Genomic DNA, 19,097 nt, shown 5'->3' on the forward strand with positions numbered 1-19,097 from the left:
CTTTGTAGTAGAGCCTGAAGTCAGGCAGGTTGATTCCTCCAGTTCCATTCTTCTTCCTCAAGATTGCTTTGGCTATTCGAGGTTTCTTATATTTCCATACAAATTGTGAGATGATTTGTTCCAGTTCTGTGAAAAATACCATTGGTAGCTTGATAGGGATTGCATTGAATCTATAGATTGCTTTGGGTAGTATACTCATTTTTACTATATTAATTCTTCCAATCCATGAACACTGTATATTTCTCCATCTGTTTGTGTCCTCTTTGATTTCTTTCATCGGTGTTTTATAGTTTTCTATATATAAGTCTTTTGTTTCCTTAGGTAGACATATTCCTAAATATTTTATTCTTTTTGTTGCAATGGTGAATGGTATTGTTTCCTTAATTTCTCTTTCTGTTTTCTCATTATTGGAGTATAGGAATGCAAGGGATTTCTGTGTGTTAATTTTATATCCTGCAACTTTACTATATTCATTGATCAACTCTAGTAATTTTCTAGTAGAGTCTTTAGGGTTTTCTATGTAGAGGATCATGTCATCTGCAAACAGTGAGAGTTTTACTTCTTCTTTTCCTATCTGTATTCCTTTTATTTCTTTTTCAGCTCTGATTGCTGTGGCCAAAACTTCCAAAACTATGTTGAATAGTAGTGGTGAAAGTGGGCATCCTTGCCTTGTTCCTGACTTTAGGGGAAATGCTTTCAATTTTTCACCATTGAGGATAATGTTTGCTGTGGGTTTGTCATATATAGCTTTTATTATGTTGAGATATGTTCCTTCTATTCCTGCTTTCTGGAGGGTTTTAATCATAAATGGATGCTGAATTTTGTCAAAGGCTTTTTCTGCATCTATTGAGATAACCATATGGTTTTTTTCTTTCAATTTGTTAATGTGGTGTATTACATTGATTGATTTGCGGATGTTAAAAAAACCTTGCATTCCTGGGATGAAGCCCACTTGGGTCATGATGTATGATCTTTTTAATATGATGTTGGATTCTGTTTGCTAGAATTTTATTAAGGATTTTTGCATCTATGTTCATCAGTGATATTGGCCTGTAGTTTTCCTTTTTTGTGACATCTTTGTCTGGTTTTGGAATTAGGGTGATGGTGGCCTCATAGAATGAGTTTGGAAGTTTACCATCTTCTGCAATTTTCTGGAAGAGTTTGAGTAGGATAGGTGTTAGCTCTTCTCTAAATTTTTGGTAGAATTCCGCTGTGAAGCCGTCTGGTCCTGGGCTTTTGTTTGCTGGAAGATTTCTGATTACAGTTTCGATTTCCGTGCTTGTGATGGGTCTGTTAAGATCTATTTCTTCATGGTTCAGTTTTGGAAAGTTATACTTTTCTAAGAATTTGTCCATTTCTTCCAAGTTGTCCATTTTATTGGAATATAGCTGTTGGTAGTAGTCTCTTATGATCCTTTGTATTTCTGTGGAGTCTGTTGTGATCTCTCCATTTTCATTTCTAATTTTGTTGATCTGATTCTTCTCCCTTTGTTTCTTGATGAGTCTGGCTAATGGCTTATCAAATTTTGTTTATCTTCTCGAAAAACCAGCTTTTAGTTTTGTTGATTTTTGCTACGGTCTCTTTTGTTTCTTTTGCATTTATTTCTGCCCTAATTTTTAAGATTTCTTTCCTTCTACTGACCCTGGGGTTTTTCATTTCTTCCTTCTCTAGTTGCTTTAGGTGTAGAGTTAGTTGATTTATTTGATTTTTTTCTTGTTTCTTGAGGTACGCCTGTATTGCTATGAACCTTCCCCTTAGTATTGCTTTTACAGTGTCCCATAGGTTTTGGGTTGTTGTGTTTTCATTTTCATTCGTTTCTATGCATAATTTGATTTCTTTTTTGATTTCTTCTGTGATTTGTTGGTTATTCAGAAGCGTGTTGTTTAGCCTCCATATGTTGGAACTTTTAATAGTTTTTTTCCTGTAATTGAGGTCTAATCTTACTGCATTGTGGTCAGAGAAGATGGCTGGGATGATTTCAATTTTTTTGAATTTACCAAGGCTAGATTTATGGCCCAGGATGTGATCTATCCTGGAGAAAGTTCCATGTGCACTTGAGAAAAAGGTAATATTGATTGTTTTGGGGTGGAAAGTCCTGTAAATATCAATTAAATCTAATTTGTCTATTGTATCATTTAAAGTTTGTGTTTCCTTGTTAATTTTCTGTTTAGTTGATCTATCCATATGCGTGAGTGGAGTATTAAAGTCTCCCACTATTATTGTGTTATTGTTAATTTCCCCTTTCATACTTGTTAGTATTTGCCTTATATATTGTGGTGCTCCTATGTTGGGTGCATATATATTTATGATTGTTACGTCTTCTTCTTGAATTGATCCTTTGATCTTTATGTAGTGTCCTTCTTTGTCCCTTTTCACATCCTTTATTTTAAAGTCTATTTTATCTGAAATGAGTATTGCGACTCCTGCTTTCTTTTGGTCTCCGTTTGCATGGAATATGTTTTTCCATCCTTTCACTTTCAGCCTGTGTGTGTCCCTAGTTTTGAGGTGGGTCTCTTGTAGACAGCATATATAGGGGTCTTGTTTTTGTATCCATTCAGCAACCCTTTGCCTTTTGGTTGGGGCATTCAACCCATTTACATTTAAGGTAATTATTGATAAGTATGATCCCGTTGCCATTTACTTTGTTGTTTTGAGTTCGTGTTGAAACATCCTTTCTGTGTTTCCTGTTTAGAGAAGATCCTTTAGCATTTGCTGGAGAGCTGGTTTGGTGGTGCTGAATTCCCTCAGCTCTTGCTTGTCTGTAAAGCTTTTGAATTCTCCTTCATATCTGAATGAGATCCTTGCTGGGTACAGTAATCTGGGTTGTAGATTATTCTCTTTCATTACTTTAAGTATGTCCTGCCATTCCCTTCTAGCCTGAAGGGTTTCTATTGAAAGATCAGCTGTTATCCTTATGGGGATCCCCTTGTGTGTTATTTGTTGTTTTTCCCTTGCTGCTTTTAATATTTGTTCTTTGTGTTTGATCTTTGTTAATTTGATTAATATGTGTCTTGGGGTGTTTCGCCTTGGGTTTATCCTGTTTGGAACTCTCTGGGTTTCTTGGACTTCTGTGACTATTTCTTTCCTCAATTTAGGGAAATTCTCAACTATTATCTCCTCGAGTATTTTTTCATGGCCTTTCCTTTTATCTTCTTCTTCTGGGACTCCTATGATTCGAATGTTGGGGCGTTTCATATTGTCCCAGAGGTCCCGGAGGTTTTCCTCATTTCTTTTGATTCTTTTTTCTTTTTTCCTCTCTGCTTCGTTTATTTCCATCATTCTATCTTCTACCTCACTTATCCTATCTTCTGCCTCCGTTATTCTACTGTTGGTTCCCTCCAGAGTGTCTTTTATCTCCTTTATTTCATTATTCATTCTATATTGATTCCTTTTTATTTCTTCTAAGTCCTTGATAAACATTTCTTGCATTTTCTCAATCTTTGTCTCCAGGCTATTTATCTGTAACTCCATTTTGCTTTCAAGATTTTGGATCATTTTTATTATCCTTATTCTAAATTCTTTTTCAGATAGATTCCCTATCTCCTCCTCTTTTGTTTGGCTTTGTGGGCATTTCTCATTGTCCTTTACTTGCTGAGTATTTCTCTGCCTTTTCATCTTGTTTAGATTGCTGTGTTAGGCGTGGCCCTTCTGTATTCTGGTAGTATGAAGTTCCTCTTTGTTGTGGAGGTTCCTCACTGCGGTTGGGGTTGGACAGTTGGCTTGTCAAGGCTTCCTGGTTGGGGGAGCTTGTGTCGGTGTTCTGGTGGGTGGAGCTGGATTTCTGCTCTCTAGAGTGCAATGGCGTGACCAGTATTAATTTTTGAGATGTCTATGGATTTGGTGTGCCTCTGGGCAGCCTGTATATTGATGCTCAGGTCTATGTTCCTGCGTTGCTGGAGAATTTGCGTGGTATGTCTTGCTCTGGAACTTATTGTCTCTTGGGTGGAGCTTGGTTTCAGTGAATTTATGGAGGCTATTGGATGGTCTCTTATTAATTAATGTTTCCCCTGGCTTTCAGTCTTATTCTTGCAGTAGCCTGAAGACTTCTCCTTCCATACAGCCTCAATAATAAAACTTTTATGTTAATGGTGAAAAGATTCTCCACAGTGAGGGATACCCAGAAAGGTTCACTGAGTTACATGGAGAGATGAGGTGGGGGGGGTGGGTTGAGGTGACCAGGAGGGGAAGAGGGGAATTCAAATGTGGAGAGAGCAATCTAGCCAGTAAGCACTTCCCTCTGTGCTTTCCACAGTTTGGAACCCTCAGAGTGATTCACAGAGATACATAGAGAGGGGGGAGGAAGGTAACAGAGGTGAGCATGAGTAGAAAGGGAGGAATTAAGAGGGGAGAGAGAGATCTGGGCAGTATCCTGTTCCTGAAGTGTTCTCCGGTACCCAGAACACCCTCAGAGATTCACAGAATTGGGTTGAGAAGAGAAGGAGGAGGGTGGGAGATAGAGGTTCCCTGAGGGAGAAGAAAGAGCATCAATAGGGGGAGAGAGTGATCAGGCCAGTGATCACACTCCTGAGTAAAAATGGGTCCTAAAGATTGGGTTCTTAAATGTACAAAATTGATATCAAATATGTAAAACAAAGATTAAAAATCTAGAGTAGAGGTTAGACTCTTATAAAACTTACAATCTAAAAAAAAATAAAAAAGAAAGGAAAAAAGGAAACAGTGTAAAAAGAAAAAAAACAGTAAAACAGTAAAAAAAGAAACAGTAAAAAAATGTAGAACAGGAAAAAAAACAGTAAAAAAAAAGAAAACACAAAAGGTATAAGATATATATGTATGTAGTTTGCTTCAAAAATAGGGTTTTTTTTTTGCAAGTTAATAGTGGGTTATGAAAATGAAAGTTAAAGGTGTAATAGAAGACTTGAAGAAAAAGGAAAGAAGAGAAAAAAAAAATTTTTTTTAATTAAAAAAAAAAAATAGTAAAAAATATATATATCCCGGACTTTCTCTGGAGCTGTTGTGAGCAGTGTGGGATCTGCTCAGTTTTAGATAGATCGTTATTCCTGCTTATACTTTTCAAGATCTATAGGTCCTTTTCAATGCAGTCGGTATTAACTACAGGGATCTTAATCTGTTGGCCTGTCCCTTCCAAAGCGCTTCCCTCTGTTTATTTGGCTTCTGCTTGGAGATCTCTTCAGTATCTAATTTCCGCCCTGCAACAAAGCGGTGGAGGTGATCTCTTTAGGTTCGCTTGTTCAATCGTGCTGTGGGGAGGAAGGAACACTGCAATTCTGGCGTGTGTGTGGTAAGCTCGCAGTGTCTCGGCCGCACTGTGTTCGCCCCCGCTCACGGCGTGTGTGCTTTCCCTGTCTACCCTGCTCAGGCTTCAGGTTACTCGGCCGGGGAGCGGGCCCTGAGCTGCGTGCACTTCCCAGGTCTAAGCCGCTCAGGTTCAGGCTCCCGGTTACTCCACAAAGGCGCGGACTCGGTTTCGCCCGCGGCTTGTGCCGTTCCCGGTCGGAGCTGCCCAGGCGGCCAGGAGTTTGGCGAGGGCGCTCTCCCCTGTTGGGGCGGTGCGGCTTATCACCTCCCGGGTCCCCGCCTCGGTTTACGGGCGCGCCCGGCTCCGGTGTGCTTTGTGTCGGTTCTGGGGAGCTGGTCTCTGGCTGCGACCCTCCCGGCGGCTGTCGACCCTCCGGGATCTCAGGCAGTCTTTGCTTAGAAACTGGGAGCCTGTTTGCAGTTTGGTAGGGGGTGCCCTCTCTGGAGCGGAGTTTGCCCCTTTCCGGCTCTGGCGGGCCCCGCCTGCCCGCTGTGTCCGGCGGGGGATGGGGCGGTCCGCAGCCGGCTAGCTCTCCTCTGGTATCGCTCAGTCCTTTGTTCTGTGAGCGGGCCGGCAGTGCCTTAGAGTTGGGCTTTTTGCGGGATAGTTCTCTCTCTCTCGCTGTCCCACAGTTTAGGTTACTATCTCACGTTAGCTCCCTCAGATTGCCCTCGGGGCACTAGGGCCCGGTCCTTACCCTAGGCAATGCCGCCGGCTCCTCTCCGTTCAGCCCCCACTTGCTGGTGGCGGATGATGCGAGCGTCTGGGGTTCTTTGCTGGGAGTTGCTTTAGGCACGTAATCTGTGGATTTTATTTATTTTTTCCTCCCAGTTACGTTGCCCTCCGAGATAAAATATCCTCCCCCACACCCGCCGGTGAGAGGGTTTCCTGGTGCTTGGAAATTCCTCCTCTTTTACGACTCCCTCCCCGGGACGGGTCTCCGTCCCTAACTCTTTTGTCTCTCTTTTTATCTTTTATAATTTCTCCTACCTCTTTTGAAGATAATGCACAGTTTTTGTGGAAGCCTGACGTCCTCAGCCAGCCTTCAGAAGTAGTTTTGTGAAGTTTGGTCAGCGTTCAGATGTTCTTTCGATAAATTTGTGGAGGAGAGAGTGGTCTCCCGGTCCTATTCCTCCGCCATCTTAGCCCCGCCTATGAGTGCTTTTTTTTTTGTTTAATTCTGTAAAACAACACCATTGGAAACTTAATAGGGACTACTTTCAATATATAGATGGATTTCAGCAGTACTGTCATTTTAACAATATTAACTCTTCCAATCCATGAACATGGATAACTTTCCATCTGTCTTTTTTTATTTCTTTCATCACTGCCTTATAGTTCCTGTTGTAGATAAGTTTTACCATGATATTGAAATTTATTCCTGAGTATTTTCCTGTTTTTGATGTTGTAAATGGGAAAAATTTATGTCTTTTTCTGAAAGTTCATTGTTAGTGTATAGAAAGGCGACTGATTTTTATGTTAGCCTTGTATCCTGCAGTTTTGCTGAATTCATTTATCAGATATGTTCATTTTTTGGTTGAGTTGTTAGGATTTTCTATATGTAAAATCATGAAATCTGTAATTAGAGACAATTTTAATTAATCTTTTCCAGTTATGATATCTCTTACTTCTTTTTGTTGCCTGATTGCTCTAGCTAGGACTAACTAGGGCAATAATAGTACTATGTTGCATGGGAATTCCAGCTCAGCTATTTCAAATCCTAACAGATGATGCTGTTTAAGTGCTGCACTCAATATGACAGCAAATATGGAAAGTTCAGCCATGGCCACTGGTCTGAAAAAGATCAGTTTTCATTCCGATTCCAAAGAAGGGCAATGGCAAAGAATGTTCAAACTACAGCACAATTCACTCATTTCACATGCTAGGAAAGTATGCTCAAAATTCTCCAAGTAAGGCTTCAACAGTACATGAACCAAGAACTTCCAGATGTTCAAGTTGGTTTTAGAAAAAGCAGAGGAAATAGATATCAAATTGCCAACATTTGTTGGATCATAGAAAAATCAAGAGAGTTCCAGAAAAACATCTATTTCTGCTTCATTAACTATGCTAAAGCCTTTGACGGTGTGAAGAAGTGAAGTGAAAGTTGCTCAGTCCTGTCCAACTCTTTGCGACCACATGGACTAATAAGTCATGGAATTCTCCAGGCCAGATTACTGGAGTGGGTAGCCTTTCCCTTCTCCAGGGGATCTTCCCAACCCAGGTCTCCCACATTGCAGTTTGTCTGTGTGAATCACAACAAGCTGCATAAAAATGGGAATACCAGATCAACTTACCTGCCTCCTGAGAAACCTGTATGCAGGTCAAGAAGCAAGTTAGAACCAGGCATGGAACAACAGACTGGTTCCAAATTGGGAAAGGAGTACATGAAGGCTGTATATAGTCACCCTGCTTATTTAACTTATATGCACCATACATCATGCGAAATGCTGTGCTGGATGAAGCACAATCAGGAATCAAAATTCCTGGGAGAAATTTCAATAACCTCAGATATGCAGATGACACCACCATTATGGCAGAAAGTGAAGAGTAACTAAAGAGCCTCTTGATGAAAGTGAAAGAGGAGAGTGAAAAAGCTAGTTTAAACCTCAACATTGAAAAACAGAAAATCATAGTATCCAGTCCCATCACGTCATGGCAAATAGATGGGAAAACAAGGAAAACAGTGAGAGGCTTTATTTTCTTGGGCTCCAAAATCAGTGCAGATGGTGACTGCAGCCACACAATTAAAAGACTCTTACTCCCTAGAAGAAAACCTAGACAGCGTATTAAAAAGCAGACACATTACTTTGCTGACAAGGTCCATATAGTCAGAGCTATGATTTTTCCAGTAGTCATGTATAGATGTGAGAGTTGGACTATAAAGAAAGCTGAGCACTGAAGAATTGATGGTTTTGAACTGTGGCGTTGGAGAAGACTCTTGAGAGTCCCTTGGACTGCAAGGAGATCCAACCAGTCCTGAATATTCATTAGAAGGATTGATGCTGAAACTGAAGTTCTAATACTTTGGCCACCTGATGCAAAGAGCTGACTCATTTGAAAAGACCCTGATACTGGGAAAGATTGAAGGCAGGAGGAGAAGGGGATGACAGAGGACATGATAGTTGGATGGTATCATTGACTCAATGGACATGAGTTTGAGAAAGCTCTGGGAGTTGGTGAAGGACAGGGAAATCTGGCGTGCTGCAGTTTATCAGGTTGCAAAGAATTGGACATGACTGAGCGACTGAACAACAACAACAACAAATGTTGCATGTGAATAGTACTATGATGAGAGTGGGAAACCCTGACTTGTTCCTATCCTAGCAGAAAAGGTTTTGTCACCATTGAGTATATCATGGTAGCTGTGGGCTTTCATGTATGGCTTTTAGTATGTTCTCTAATGTGGTCTTTCTATATTTAATTTTTAAGAGTTTTTATCATGAATGAATGTTGAATTTTGTCAAGTGCTTTTTTTCTACATCAATTGAAGTGATTCTTTCATTCAATTAATGTGCTGTGTCACACTGACTGAGTTGTGTGTGTTATATCTTTGAATCCCAGATATATATCCAATTTGAACAGGGTGTATGATTCTTCCCATGTGCTTCTAAACTCAATTTGCTAGTACTTTGTGGAGCATTTTGGGTTTCCCTGGTGGCTCAGCTGGTAAAGAAACTGCCTGCAATGCGGGAGACCTGGGTTCAATCCCTGGGTTGGGAAGATCTCCTGGAGAAGGGCATGGCAATCCACTCAGTATTCTTGCCTGGAGAATCCCCATGGACAGAGGAACCTTGTGGGCTATATGGTCCATGGGTCGCAAAGAGTCAGACATGACAGAGCGACTAAGCACAGCACAGTACATATTGAGCATTTTAGGTCTATATTCATAAGAAATATTAACTCTGGTAGTTTTGTTTTCTATTTATATTTTTCTGGTTTTGGTGTCAGGATAATGCTGGCCTCATGAAATGGGTTTGGGAGTGTCTCCCCTTCGTGATATTTTGAAAGAAATTGAGAAGGATTGGTATTAATTATTTTTTAAATGTTTGGTAAAGTTCGTCAATGAAGACCTCTAGTCCTGGGACATTTGTGATTTCTGATTCATTTTCCTTACTAGTAATTTGTTTACACAGACTTTCTACTTTTTCCTGATTCAGTCTTAGTAAATTGTGGGTTTCAAGAATTTCAAAAATTTCTTTTGGGTTGTCCAGGCTCCCCTGGTGGCACAGACTGTAAAGAATCTGACTGAAATGAAAGAGACCCAGGTTTGATCCCTGGGTCGGTATTCTTGTCTGGAGAATTCCATGGACAGAGGAGTCTGGTGGGCTACAGTCCATGGGGTCAAGAAGGATCAGACATGACTGAGTGACTAACCAAGCAAAAGGTTGTCTAGTTTCTTGACATATAGTTGTTCATACTAGCCTCTTGTGATCCTTTGAATTTCTGAGCTATCAACTGTAAGGTCTCCATTTTTAATTTATTTATAATTTTGTTGATTTGGGTCCTCTTTCTTTTTAATTTGTTAGTCTGCATAAAAGTTTGTCAGTTTTGTTTACCTTTTCAAAAAACCAATTATTTGGTTAATCTTTTCTATTGTTTTTCTCTTCTCAATTTCATTTGTTTCTGCTCTTTATAATGATAACAGTCTTCATAATTTCATTTCTCCTGCTGACTTTGGGATTTGTCCTTCTTTTGCTACTTCATTAAGACATAGTTTATTTATTTGGAATCCTTGTTTCTTAACATAGGCATTTATTGTTATGAACTTGCCTCTTAGAACTGTTTCTGCTTCATCCTGTCAGTTCTGGTGTACAGAATTTCCATTTTTGTGTCTCAGGAAACTTTTATTATGTCCTTTTAAAATGTCTTCTTTGGTTGTTCAAGAAAGTGTTGATTAATTTCCCTACGTTTCTGAATTTTCAATTTTCTTTTTGTATTGATTTCTAGTTTCATCTCATTGTGGTCAGAGATTGTGGTATGATTTTAGTCTTCTTGAACTTGGTAACACTTGTTTTGTGGGCTATATATGATCGATTCTAGTGTATGTTTCATGTGTATTTGAAAAGAATCTGTATTCCAATGTTGTTGAACAGAATGTCCTATATATGTCTGTTAGGTCTAGTTGGTTTATTGTTGTTTAGTTGCTAAGTCATGTCCAACTCTTTGCAATCCCTTGGATTGCAGCACGCCAGGCTTCCCTGTCCTTCACTATCTCCCTGAGTTTGCTCAGACTCATGTTCATTGAATCAGTGATGCCATCCAACCGTCTCATTGTCGGTCACCCCCATCTCCTCCTGCCCTCAATTTTTCCCAGCATCAGGGTCCTTGGTCACCCCCATCTCCTCCTGCCCTCAATTTTCCCCAGCATCAGGGTCCTTTCCAGTGAGTTGGCTCTTTGCATCAGGTGATCAAAGTATCAGAGCTTTAGCTTCAGCAGCAGTCCTTCCAATGAATATTCAGGGTTGATTTTCTTTAGGATTGACTGGTTTTATCTCCTTGCAGTTCAAGAGACTCTCAAGAGTTTTTTCCAGCACCACAGTTTGAAAGTATTAATTCTTTGGCACTCAGACTTCTTTATGGTTCAACTTTCACATCCATACATGACTACTGGAAAAACCATAGTTTTGACTATACCAACCTTTGTTGGCAAAGCGATGTCTCTGCTTTTTTAATACACTGTCTAGGTTTGTTATAGCTTTACTTCCTAGGAAAAATTTGGTCTATATTGTTTTTCAAATCTGCTCTCATCTATTGATTCTCAGTCAGGATGATCTATCCATTGTTGAGAATGGGGTAGTAAAGTCTTCAAATCTGATTGCACAATATTCATTTCTCTTTTTAGCTCTGTTAATTTCTGCTTTATGTATTTGAGTGTTCCAATATCAGGCACATATCAGGCTTCCTGATATGTTGAACCCTTTCTCGTTATATAATGACTTTTTTGTCTCTTTTCCATTTTGGTTTAAAGTCTTTGTTTTTGATATAAATATAGTTAGCCCATTTTATTTTTCTTTTTGGTTACCATTTGCTTGAAATTTGTCTTTCCATACCTTCAACCTCAGTCTATGTATATCTTAAAGGCTAAGGTGAGTCTCTTACAAGAAGCATATTATTGGATATGATTCTTAAACCATTCAACCATTCTATATTCTGTACATTTATTTAAGTTATTTCAATCTGTTTACACTTAAAGTAATTATCAATAGGTAGGTGACTACTACTGTCATTTTGTTAATGGTTTTGTGGCTGTTTTGTAGATCTATATTGTTTTTTAACTTCTTAACCTGCTGCCTTTGTGTGTGTGTGTTTTGACACCTTCTGGTATCAGCGTGCTTTGACTTCGTCACCATTTCTCTTGTGCAATTAATAGAAGATTTTTCTTGTGGTGACTATGAAGTTTACATAAAATATCTTATAATACCCTATTTTAAACTGATAACTTTGGTAGAATTCATAAATTTTACAGTTTTCCTTTTCCTTTTCCCCACATTTTAGGTTATTTTTGTTATATGTTTTTATTACATCGTGTTACTGATAATAGATCATTGTAATTATGGTTATTTTTACTACTATTTTTTAATGTTCAAACTAAAGTTGTGTGTGAATTACACACTGCTATTACCATACTGTATAATCTAACTATGACTATTTATTTACCACTACCAGTGAGATTTGTACTACCTTTTTATGTTTTTATGATGCTAATTAACATTCTTTTACTTCTACTCCAAGAACTTCTGGTTATATTTCTTTTAAGCTAAGTCTACTGTATTGATCTCCCTCAGCTTTGGTTGGTTGAAGAAAGTCTTTATCCCTTCTTTGTTTTGGAAGGACAGCTTCACCAGGTGTAGAATTCTCGGGTGAGATTTATTTTCTTACAATATTTTTGAGTATGTTATGTCTTTGTCTTTTGCCATAAAAAGTTATTGTTGAGAAATTCACTGATTGTCTTATGGAAGTTTCTTGTATGTGATTTCTCTTTTCTGTTGCTGCTCTTACACCTCTTCCTTTGTCTTTCACATTTGACAATTATAATGTGTTTCAAGGTAGCCCTATTCAGGTTCAATCTATTTGGGGTCCTATTGACCTTGTAGATCTGGACGCCCATTTCTCTCTCCAGATTCAGTAAATTTTCAGCCTTTCTGTCCATTTCTTTTTATCTTTCTGGAATTTTCATAATGCAAATATTGTTTCTAGTCATTGTGTCCCATAATTTCCTTAGGCTATCTCTGTTTTCTTTTATTTTCTTTTTTCTCCTTTAAATTTGTAATTTCCAATGTCTAATCCTCCAGGTCACTGATTCTTTCTTCTGCATTGTCTAATCTACTTTTTAAATTCTTGTTTGAATTTTTCAGCTCAATTATTGTAATTTCAACTCTAGGAATTCTGTTTTATCTTGTTTCGATGGTTGCTATTTCCTTATTGAACTTCTTTACTGAATTCCTTATTGAATTTTATCCATGTATTATTTTTGTAATTTGGTTTAGTTATCTGTGTTTTCTTATAGTTATAGTTCACTTGACTTCCTTAAGAGGATTATTCTGAATTCTTTGTCTGACAGTTCATAAATCTCCATTTCTTTGTTTTGAAGCTTTATTAGTTTCCTTTGGTGGCATCATATTTACCTGATTTTTTCTGATATTTGCATCCTTATACTGGAATCTACATACTTAACTAATGGAGTTCCTCTCCCAGACTATAGGTTTGCTTTGGCAAAGGCAGTTCTCCACCAATCAGCTCAGTTTGGGTTTTGGGTATGTTTGCTGGCAATGTCCTTGGGCATCTGGGGTCTGCTTTTATGGTCTATTTTTGAGTGAGGCAACTATTCAAATGATGGGCATGGATGCAGGGAGCAGTCACTGACTGGCAACAGTTACCTGTGTTTTCTTATAGCTCACTAGACTTCCTTAAGAGGATTATTCTGAATTCTTTGTCTGACAGTTCATAAATCTCCATTTGGATAGGACTGCTGGTTGGTTCCCTACCTGCATGGGGCTGTAGGATGGGGTCCACAATTGCCTGGATTCGCTAGTTAGGCTTACTAGATGGTCAGGACTGGGTACTCTATTCATTACTAAATGGGCCTATGAATTACCTTTCCTGCTCTGGAAGGATGGAAGGACAGGACCCAGGGCTCATATACCTCATTGTTTGGGAACCTGAATGTGGCCAGAATGTTCACTTAACTCCCTGGTCAGGTGAGACCACCACTTTTGCTCTGAAGATGGAAGCAGCCATGGACTGATAAAATGCCACCATACATAGGGCTGTTGAATAGGCTATGCAGCTTCCCATATGCTGCATATTGGGTAGGTTCCCTGTTTGAACAGGCTAAAGGTTATATTCAGCAATGGGTGGAACTATAAATTACATTCCTTGCCTGGGTACAGTGGGAAAACAGCTCTAAAGCTGGTAAAGCTCTTTTTTTCTTATCTCACGTTCCCCACATCCCAAGTTCCTTGATCAAACAGTGCTACTGGCTTTGTCCTGCAAACTGGTAGCTCTGCCTGCCTATCTCTAGGCTCACGTGCCACTGTGCCACAGGGGTTATCACCAACTCTTCTGGTCAGATGGGGCCTCTCCACAGTGAGTGGTGTCATATTTCAACTCCTTGCTTGGGTGAAGGGGGAAAGGCCACTTCAGGCTACTCTCAATTTCCCAAATAAGCTCTCTAGTTGGGAGGGTCTAGGAGCTACACTCAGCCTTGGCTATGAATTAATCCCCCTGCCTGTGTGTAATACCAGGACACTCCATACCCAGTACTGGCTTTGCTCTGGGGATAATCAACTCTGCTCACTCACCTTTCAGCTCAAGTGCCTCTGGGCCACACTGCTTCCAGGAGTTCTCACCAGCCCTTCCAGTAAGCTGGGACCAGAAGACACACAGTGAATGAGGCTATGATTGAGCTCCTTTCCTGGATGTGGGGAAACTCAGCTCTAGGTCTGGCAAAACTTGTTTGAGGATCTAAGTCAGGGAGATCTCAACTCATTCACGGGTCAGAGGTTGCATGACTTGGATCTGCAGATGAGCAAAGCCACTGGTTGGGATTATTACCTGGACTCTACAGGAATGAACTTGGTCTGCCAAGGTCCATGTGCTGGTTGTTCAAGCTCCTCCCCTTTTCTCCTTCATATTGCATATTCTTCTCCAGTACTCATGGCGCAAGACCAGAAAAGGGGCTCTCACAAAGCAACCCACAATGCTGGACTTTAGGGATGCTGGTGGTTCCCTTGGGTTATATTATTCCAGTGGAGAAACCAGAGGCTCAGGGATAATGCATCCTGTCATCTTCTCTTGGTGTACGAGATCTCTGTTGTGGTGTCTACTAGCTCTTAAATTTCTCCAAGATCCATGTCTTGAAACCCATGGATTTCAATTGAAATTCATTTCCAACTTTATTTGTCATAGCCACATTCTTTCATGATTTCCTTAACTAGCCCTGTTGTAAATTCTGTTAAGACATATATAACATCTGGACAGTTTTCTTTAGCAGGAATTTATTGTTTGGGGCTAGGTGGCTTTCACAGAATTTCAGTAAACAATGGCATCTCCACTAGTGGAGACTTCATGATGTTTTCTTTCTCTTCCATGTTGTTGAAAATCCTCTCCATAGAGCAGTATGTGTTCAGTTCAGTTCACTCAGTCATGTCGACTCTTTGCAACCCCATGGACTGCAGCATGTCAGGCTTCCCTGTCCATCAGCAGCTCCAGGATCTTGCTCAGACTCATGTCCATTGAGTCGGTGATGCCATCCAACCATCTCATCCTCTGTTGTCCCCTTCTCCTCGCACCTTCAACCTTTCCCAGCATCAGGGTCTTTTCCAATGAGTCAGTTCTTCACATCAGGTGGCCAAAGTATTGGAGCTTCAGCTTCAGCATCAGTCCTTCCAATGAATATTCAGGACTGATTTCCTTTAGGATGGACTGGTTGGATCCCCTTGCAGTCCAAGGGACCTTCAAGAGTCTTATCCACCACCACAATTCAAAAGCATCAATTCTTCGGTGCTCAGGTTTCTTTATAGTCCAACTCTCACATCCATACATGACTACTGGAAAACCCATAGCTTTGACTAGATGGACCTTTGTTGGCAAAGTAATGTCTCTGCTTTTCAATATGCTGTCTAGGTTGGTCATAACTTTCCTTCCAAGGAGTAAGTGTCTTTTAATTTCATGGCCACAGTCACCATCTGCAGAGACTTTGGAGCCCAGGAAAATAAAGTCAGCAACTCTTTCCCCATCATCTATTTGCCAAGAAGTGATAGGACCAGATGCCATGATCTTTTTTGAAGTTGAGTTGATGTTGTTTTTTTATATAAATTTATTTATTTTAGTTGGGGGCTAATTACTTTACAATATTGTAGTAGTTTTTGCCATACATTGACATGAATCAGCCATGGGTTTACATGTGCTCCCCATCCTGAACCCCCCTCCCACCTCCCTCCCCATCCCATCCCTCTGGGTCATCCCATTGCCCCAGCCCTGAGCATTTGTCTCATGCATCGAACCTGGAATGGGGTTCTGTTTCATATATGATAATATACATGTTTCAATGCTATTGTCCCAGAACTTCCCATCCTCACCTTCTCCCTCAGAGTCCATAAGACTGTTCTATGCATCTGTGTCTCTTATTCTGTCTCGCATATAGGGTTATCGTTACCATATTTCAAATTCCATATATATGCATTAGTATACTGTATTGGTGTTTTTCTTTCTGGCTTACTTCACTCTGTATAATGGGCTCCAGTTTCATCCATCTCAATAGAACCGATTCAAATGTATTTTTTTAATGGCTGAGTAATATTCCATTGTGTATATGTACCACAGCTTCCTTATCCATTCGTCTGCTGATGGACATCTAGGTTGCTTCCATGTCCTGGCTATTGTAAACAGTGCTGCGATGAACATTGGGGTACACGCATCTCTTTCAATTCTGGTTTCCTCAGTGTGTATGCCTAGCAGTGGGATTGCTGGGTCATATGGCAGTTCTATTCCCAGTTTTTTAAGGAATCTCCACACTGTTCTCCATAGTGGCTGTACTAGTTTGCATTCCCACCAACAGTGTAATAGGGTTCCCTTTTCCCCACACCCTCTCCAGCATTTATTGCTTGTAGACTTTTGGATAGCAGCCATTCTGACTGCTGTGACATGGTACCTCATTGTGGTTTTGATTTGCATTTCTCTAATAATGAGTGATGTTGAGCATCTTTTCATGTGTTTGTTAGCCATCTGTATGTCTTCTTTGGAGAAATGTCTGTTTAGTTCTTTGGCCCATTTTTTGATTGGGTCATTTATTTTTCTGGAATTCAGCTGCAGAAGTTGCTTGTACATTTTTGAGATTGTTTGTCTGTTGCTTCGTTTGCTATTATTTTCTCCCATTCTGAAGGCTGTCTTTTCACCTTGCTTATAGTTTCCTTTGTTGTGCAAAAGCTTTTAATTTTAATTAGGTCCCATTTGTTTATTTTTGCTTTTATTTCCAATATTCTGGGAGGTGGGTCATGGAGGATCCTGCTGTGATTTATGTCGGAGAGTGGGAGGTGGGTCATGGAGGATCCTGCTGTGATTTATGTCGGAGAGTGTTTTCCCTATGTTTTCCTCTAGGAGTTTTATACTTTCTGGTCTTACGTTTAGATCTTTAATCCATTTTGAGTTTATTTTTGTGAATGGTGTTAGGAAGTGTTCTAGTTGCATTCTTTTACAAGTGGTTGACCAGTTTTCCCAGCACCACTTGTTAAAGAGATTGTCTTTTCTCCATTGTATATTCTTGCCTCCTTTGTCGAAGATAAGGTGTCCATAGGTGCATGGGTTTATCTCTGGGCTTTCTATTTTGTTCCGTTGATCTATATTTCTGTCTTTGTGCCAGTACCATACTGTCTTGATGACTGTGGCTTTGTAGTAGAGCCTAAGTCAGGCAGGTTGATTCCTCCAGTTCCATTCTTCTTTCTCAAGATTGCTTTGGCTATTCGAGGTTTCTTATATTTCCATACAAATTGTGAAATGATTTGTTCTAGTTCTGTGAAAAATACCGTTGGTAGCTTCATAGGGATTGCATTGAATCTATAGATTGCTTTGGGTAGTATACTCATTTTCACTATATTAATTCTTCCAATCCATGAACACTGTATATTTCTCCATCTGTTTGTGTCCTCTTTGATTTCTTTCATCAGTGTTTTATAGTTTTCTATATATAAGTCTTTTGTTTCTTTAGGTAGATATATTCCTAAGTATTTTATTCTTTTCATTGCGATGGTGAATGGAATTGTTTCCTTAATTTCTCTTTCTGTTTTCTCATTATTGGAGTATAGGAATGCAAGGGATTTCTGTGTGTTAATTTTATATCCTGCAACTTTACTATATTCATTGATTAGCTCTAGTAATTTTCTGGTAGAATCTTTAGGGTTATCTATGTAGAGGATCATGTCATCTGCAAACAGTGAGAGTTTTACTTCTTCTTTTCCTATCTGTATTCCTTATATTTCTTTTTCACCTCTGATTGCTGTTGCCAAAACTTCCAAAACTATGTTGAACAGTAGTGAAGTTGAGTTTTAAGCCAACTTTTTCACTCTCCTCTTTCACTTTCATCAAGAGGCTCGTTAGTTCTTTGCTTTCTGCCTTAAGGGTGATGTCATCTGCGTGTCTGAGGGTATTGATATTTCTCCCAGCTATCTTGATTTCAGCTTGTGTTTCATCCAGCTTGGCATTGTGCATGATGTACTCTGCATATAAGTTGAATAAGCAGGGTGACAATATACAGCCTTGACATACTCCTTTTCCTGTTTGGAACCAGTCTGTTTTTCTATGTCCAATTCAAACTGTTGCTTGTTGACCTGCATACAGATTTCTCAGGAGGCAGTTCAGGTGGTCTGGTATTCCCATGTCTTTAAGAATTTTCCACAGTTTATTGTGATCTACACAGTTAAAGGCTTTGGTGTAATCAATAAAGCAGAAGTAGATGTTTTTCTGGAACTCTCTTGCTTTTTCGATGATCCAACAGATGTTGGCAATTTGATCTCTGGTTCCTCTGCCTTTTCTAAAACCAGCTTGAAGATCTGGAAGTTCATGGTTCATGTACTGTTGAAGCCTGGCTTGGAGAATTTTGAGCATTACTTTACTAGCGTGTGAGATGAGTGCAATTGTGCGGTAGTTTGAGCATTCTTTGGCATTGCCTTTCTTTGGGATTGGAATGAAAACTGACCTTTTCCAGTCCTGTGGCCACTGGTGAGTTTTCCAAATTTGCTGGCACTTTGAATGCAGCATTTTTACAGCATCATCTTTTAGGATTTGAAATAGCTCAACTGGAATTCCATCACCCTCACTAGCTTTGTTCATAGTGATGCTTCCTAAGGCCCATTTGACTTCGCATTCCAGGATGTCTGGAATCATCCAGGTCGGTGATTACACCATCGCAGTTCTCTGTGTCATGAAGATCTTTGGAGTATGTGTGAAGAGTCTTAAAAGTCCTTATGAGCCCCTGATCTAGAGGCTGAATTAGAGCCTTTTCCTTTAGGGGCAAGTAGACTTCAGTGCCCCAAGTATTAAACTATAGGGTTCTGGGTAGCCAGGAGCATGGTCTAATATAAAAATCAAAAGAACTTAAAAAAGCATCCCCTTACTGTTACTTCCAACTCCAGGGACAAAGCATCAGTGGCACTAATCCAGGAAAAGGATTCTCATTGTCCAGGCCTTCGTACTCTACAACCAAAAGACTGGCACCACGTGTTTATCTTTTCTCTTCAAAGCTCATGGGTTAACAGCTTTATAGGTATGGGCAATCATGATCAAAACTCTGATTGCACTTATACAAAACAGTAGAGTTACCCTA

At 39.7% G+C, this 19,097-nt stretch overlaps 1 protein-coding gene and 1 long non-coding RNA gene across 8 annotated transcripts in view; one reads left to right on the plus strand and one right to left on the minus strand.

Moving 5' to 3' along the window:
- Positions 1 to 19,097, plus strand: part of LOC145511529 (uncharacterized) — a 636,615-nt gene that overhangs the window by 544,787 nt on the left and 72,731 nt on the right. The window lies entirely within an intron of this gene.
- LOC145511532 (uncharacterized) lies at positions 341 to 2,721 on the minus strand. Its single transcript, XR_014057924.1, has 2 exons — positions 2,377 to 2,721; positions 341 to 1,658 (listed from the first exon to the last, which is right to left on the minus strand). It is a non-coding gene; the product is annotated as an uncharacterized LOC145511532 (long non-coding RNA).

Source organism: Giraffa tippelskirchi, chromosome 6 (genome assembly GCF_054371585.1).
Source record: "Giraffa tippelskirchi isolate mGirTip1 chromosome 6, T2T-mGirTip1v1.2.pri, whole genome shotgun sequence".
Taxonomy (NCBI): domain Eukaryota; kingdom Metazoa; phylum Chordata; class Mammalia; order Artiodactyla; family Giraffidae; genus Giraffa; species Giraffa tippelskirchi.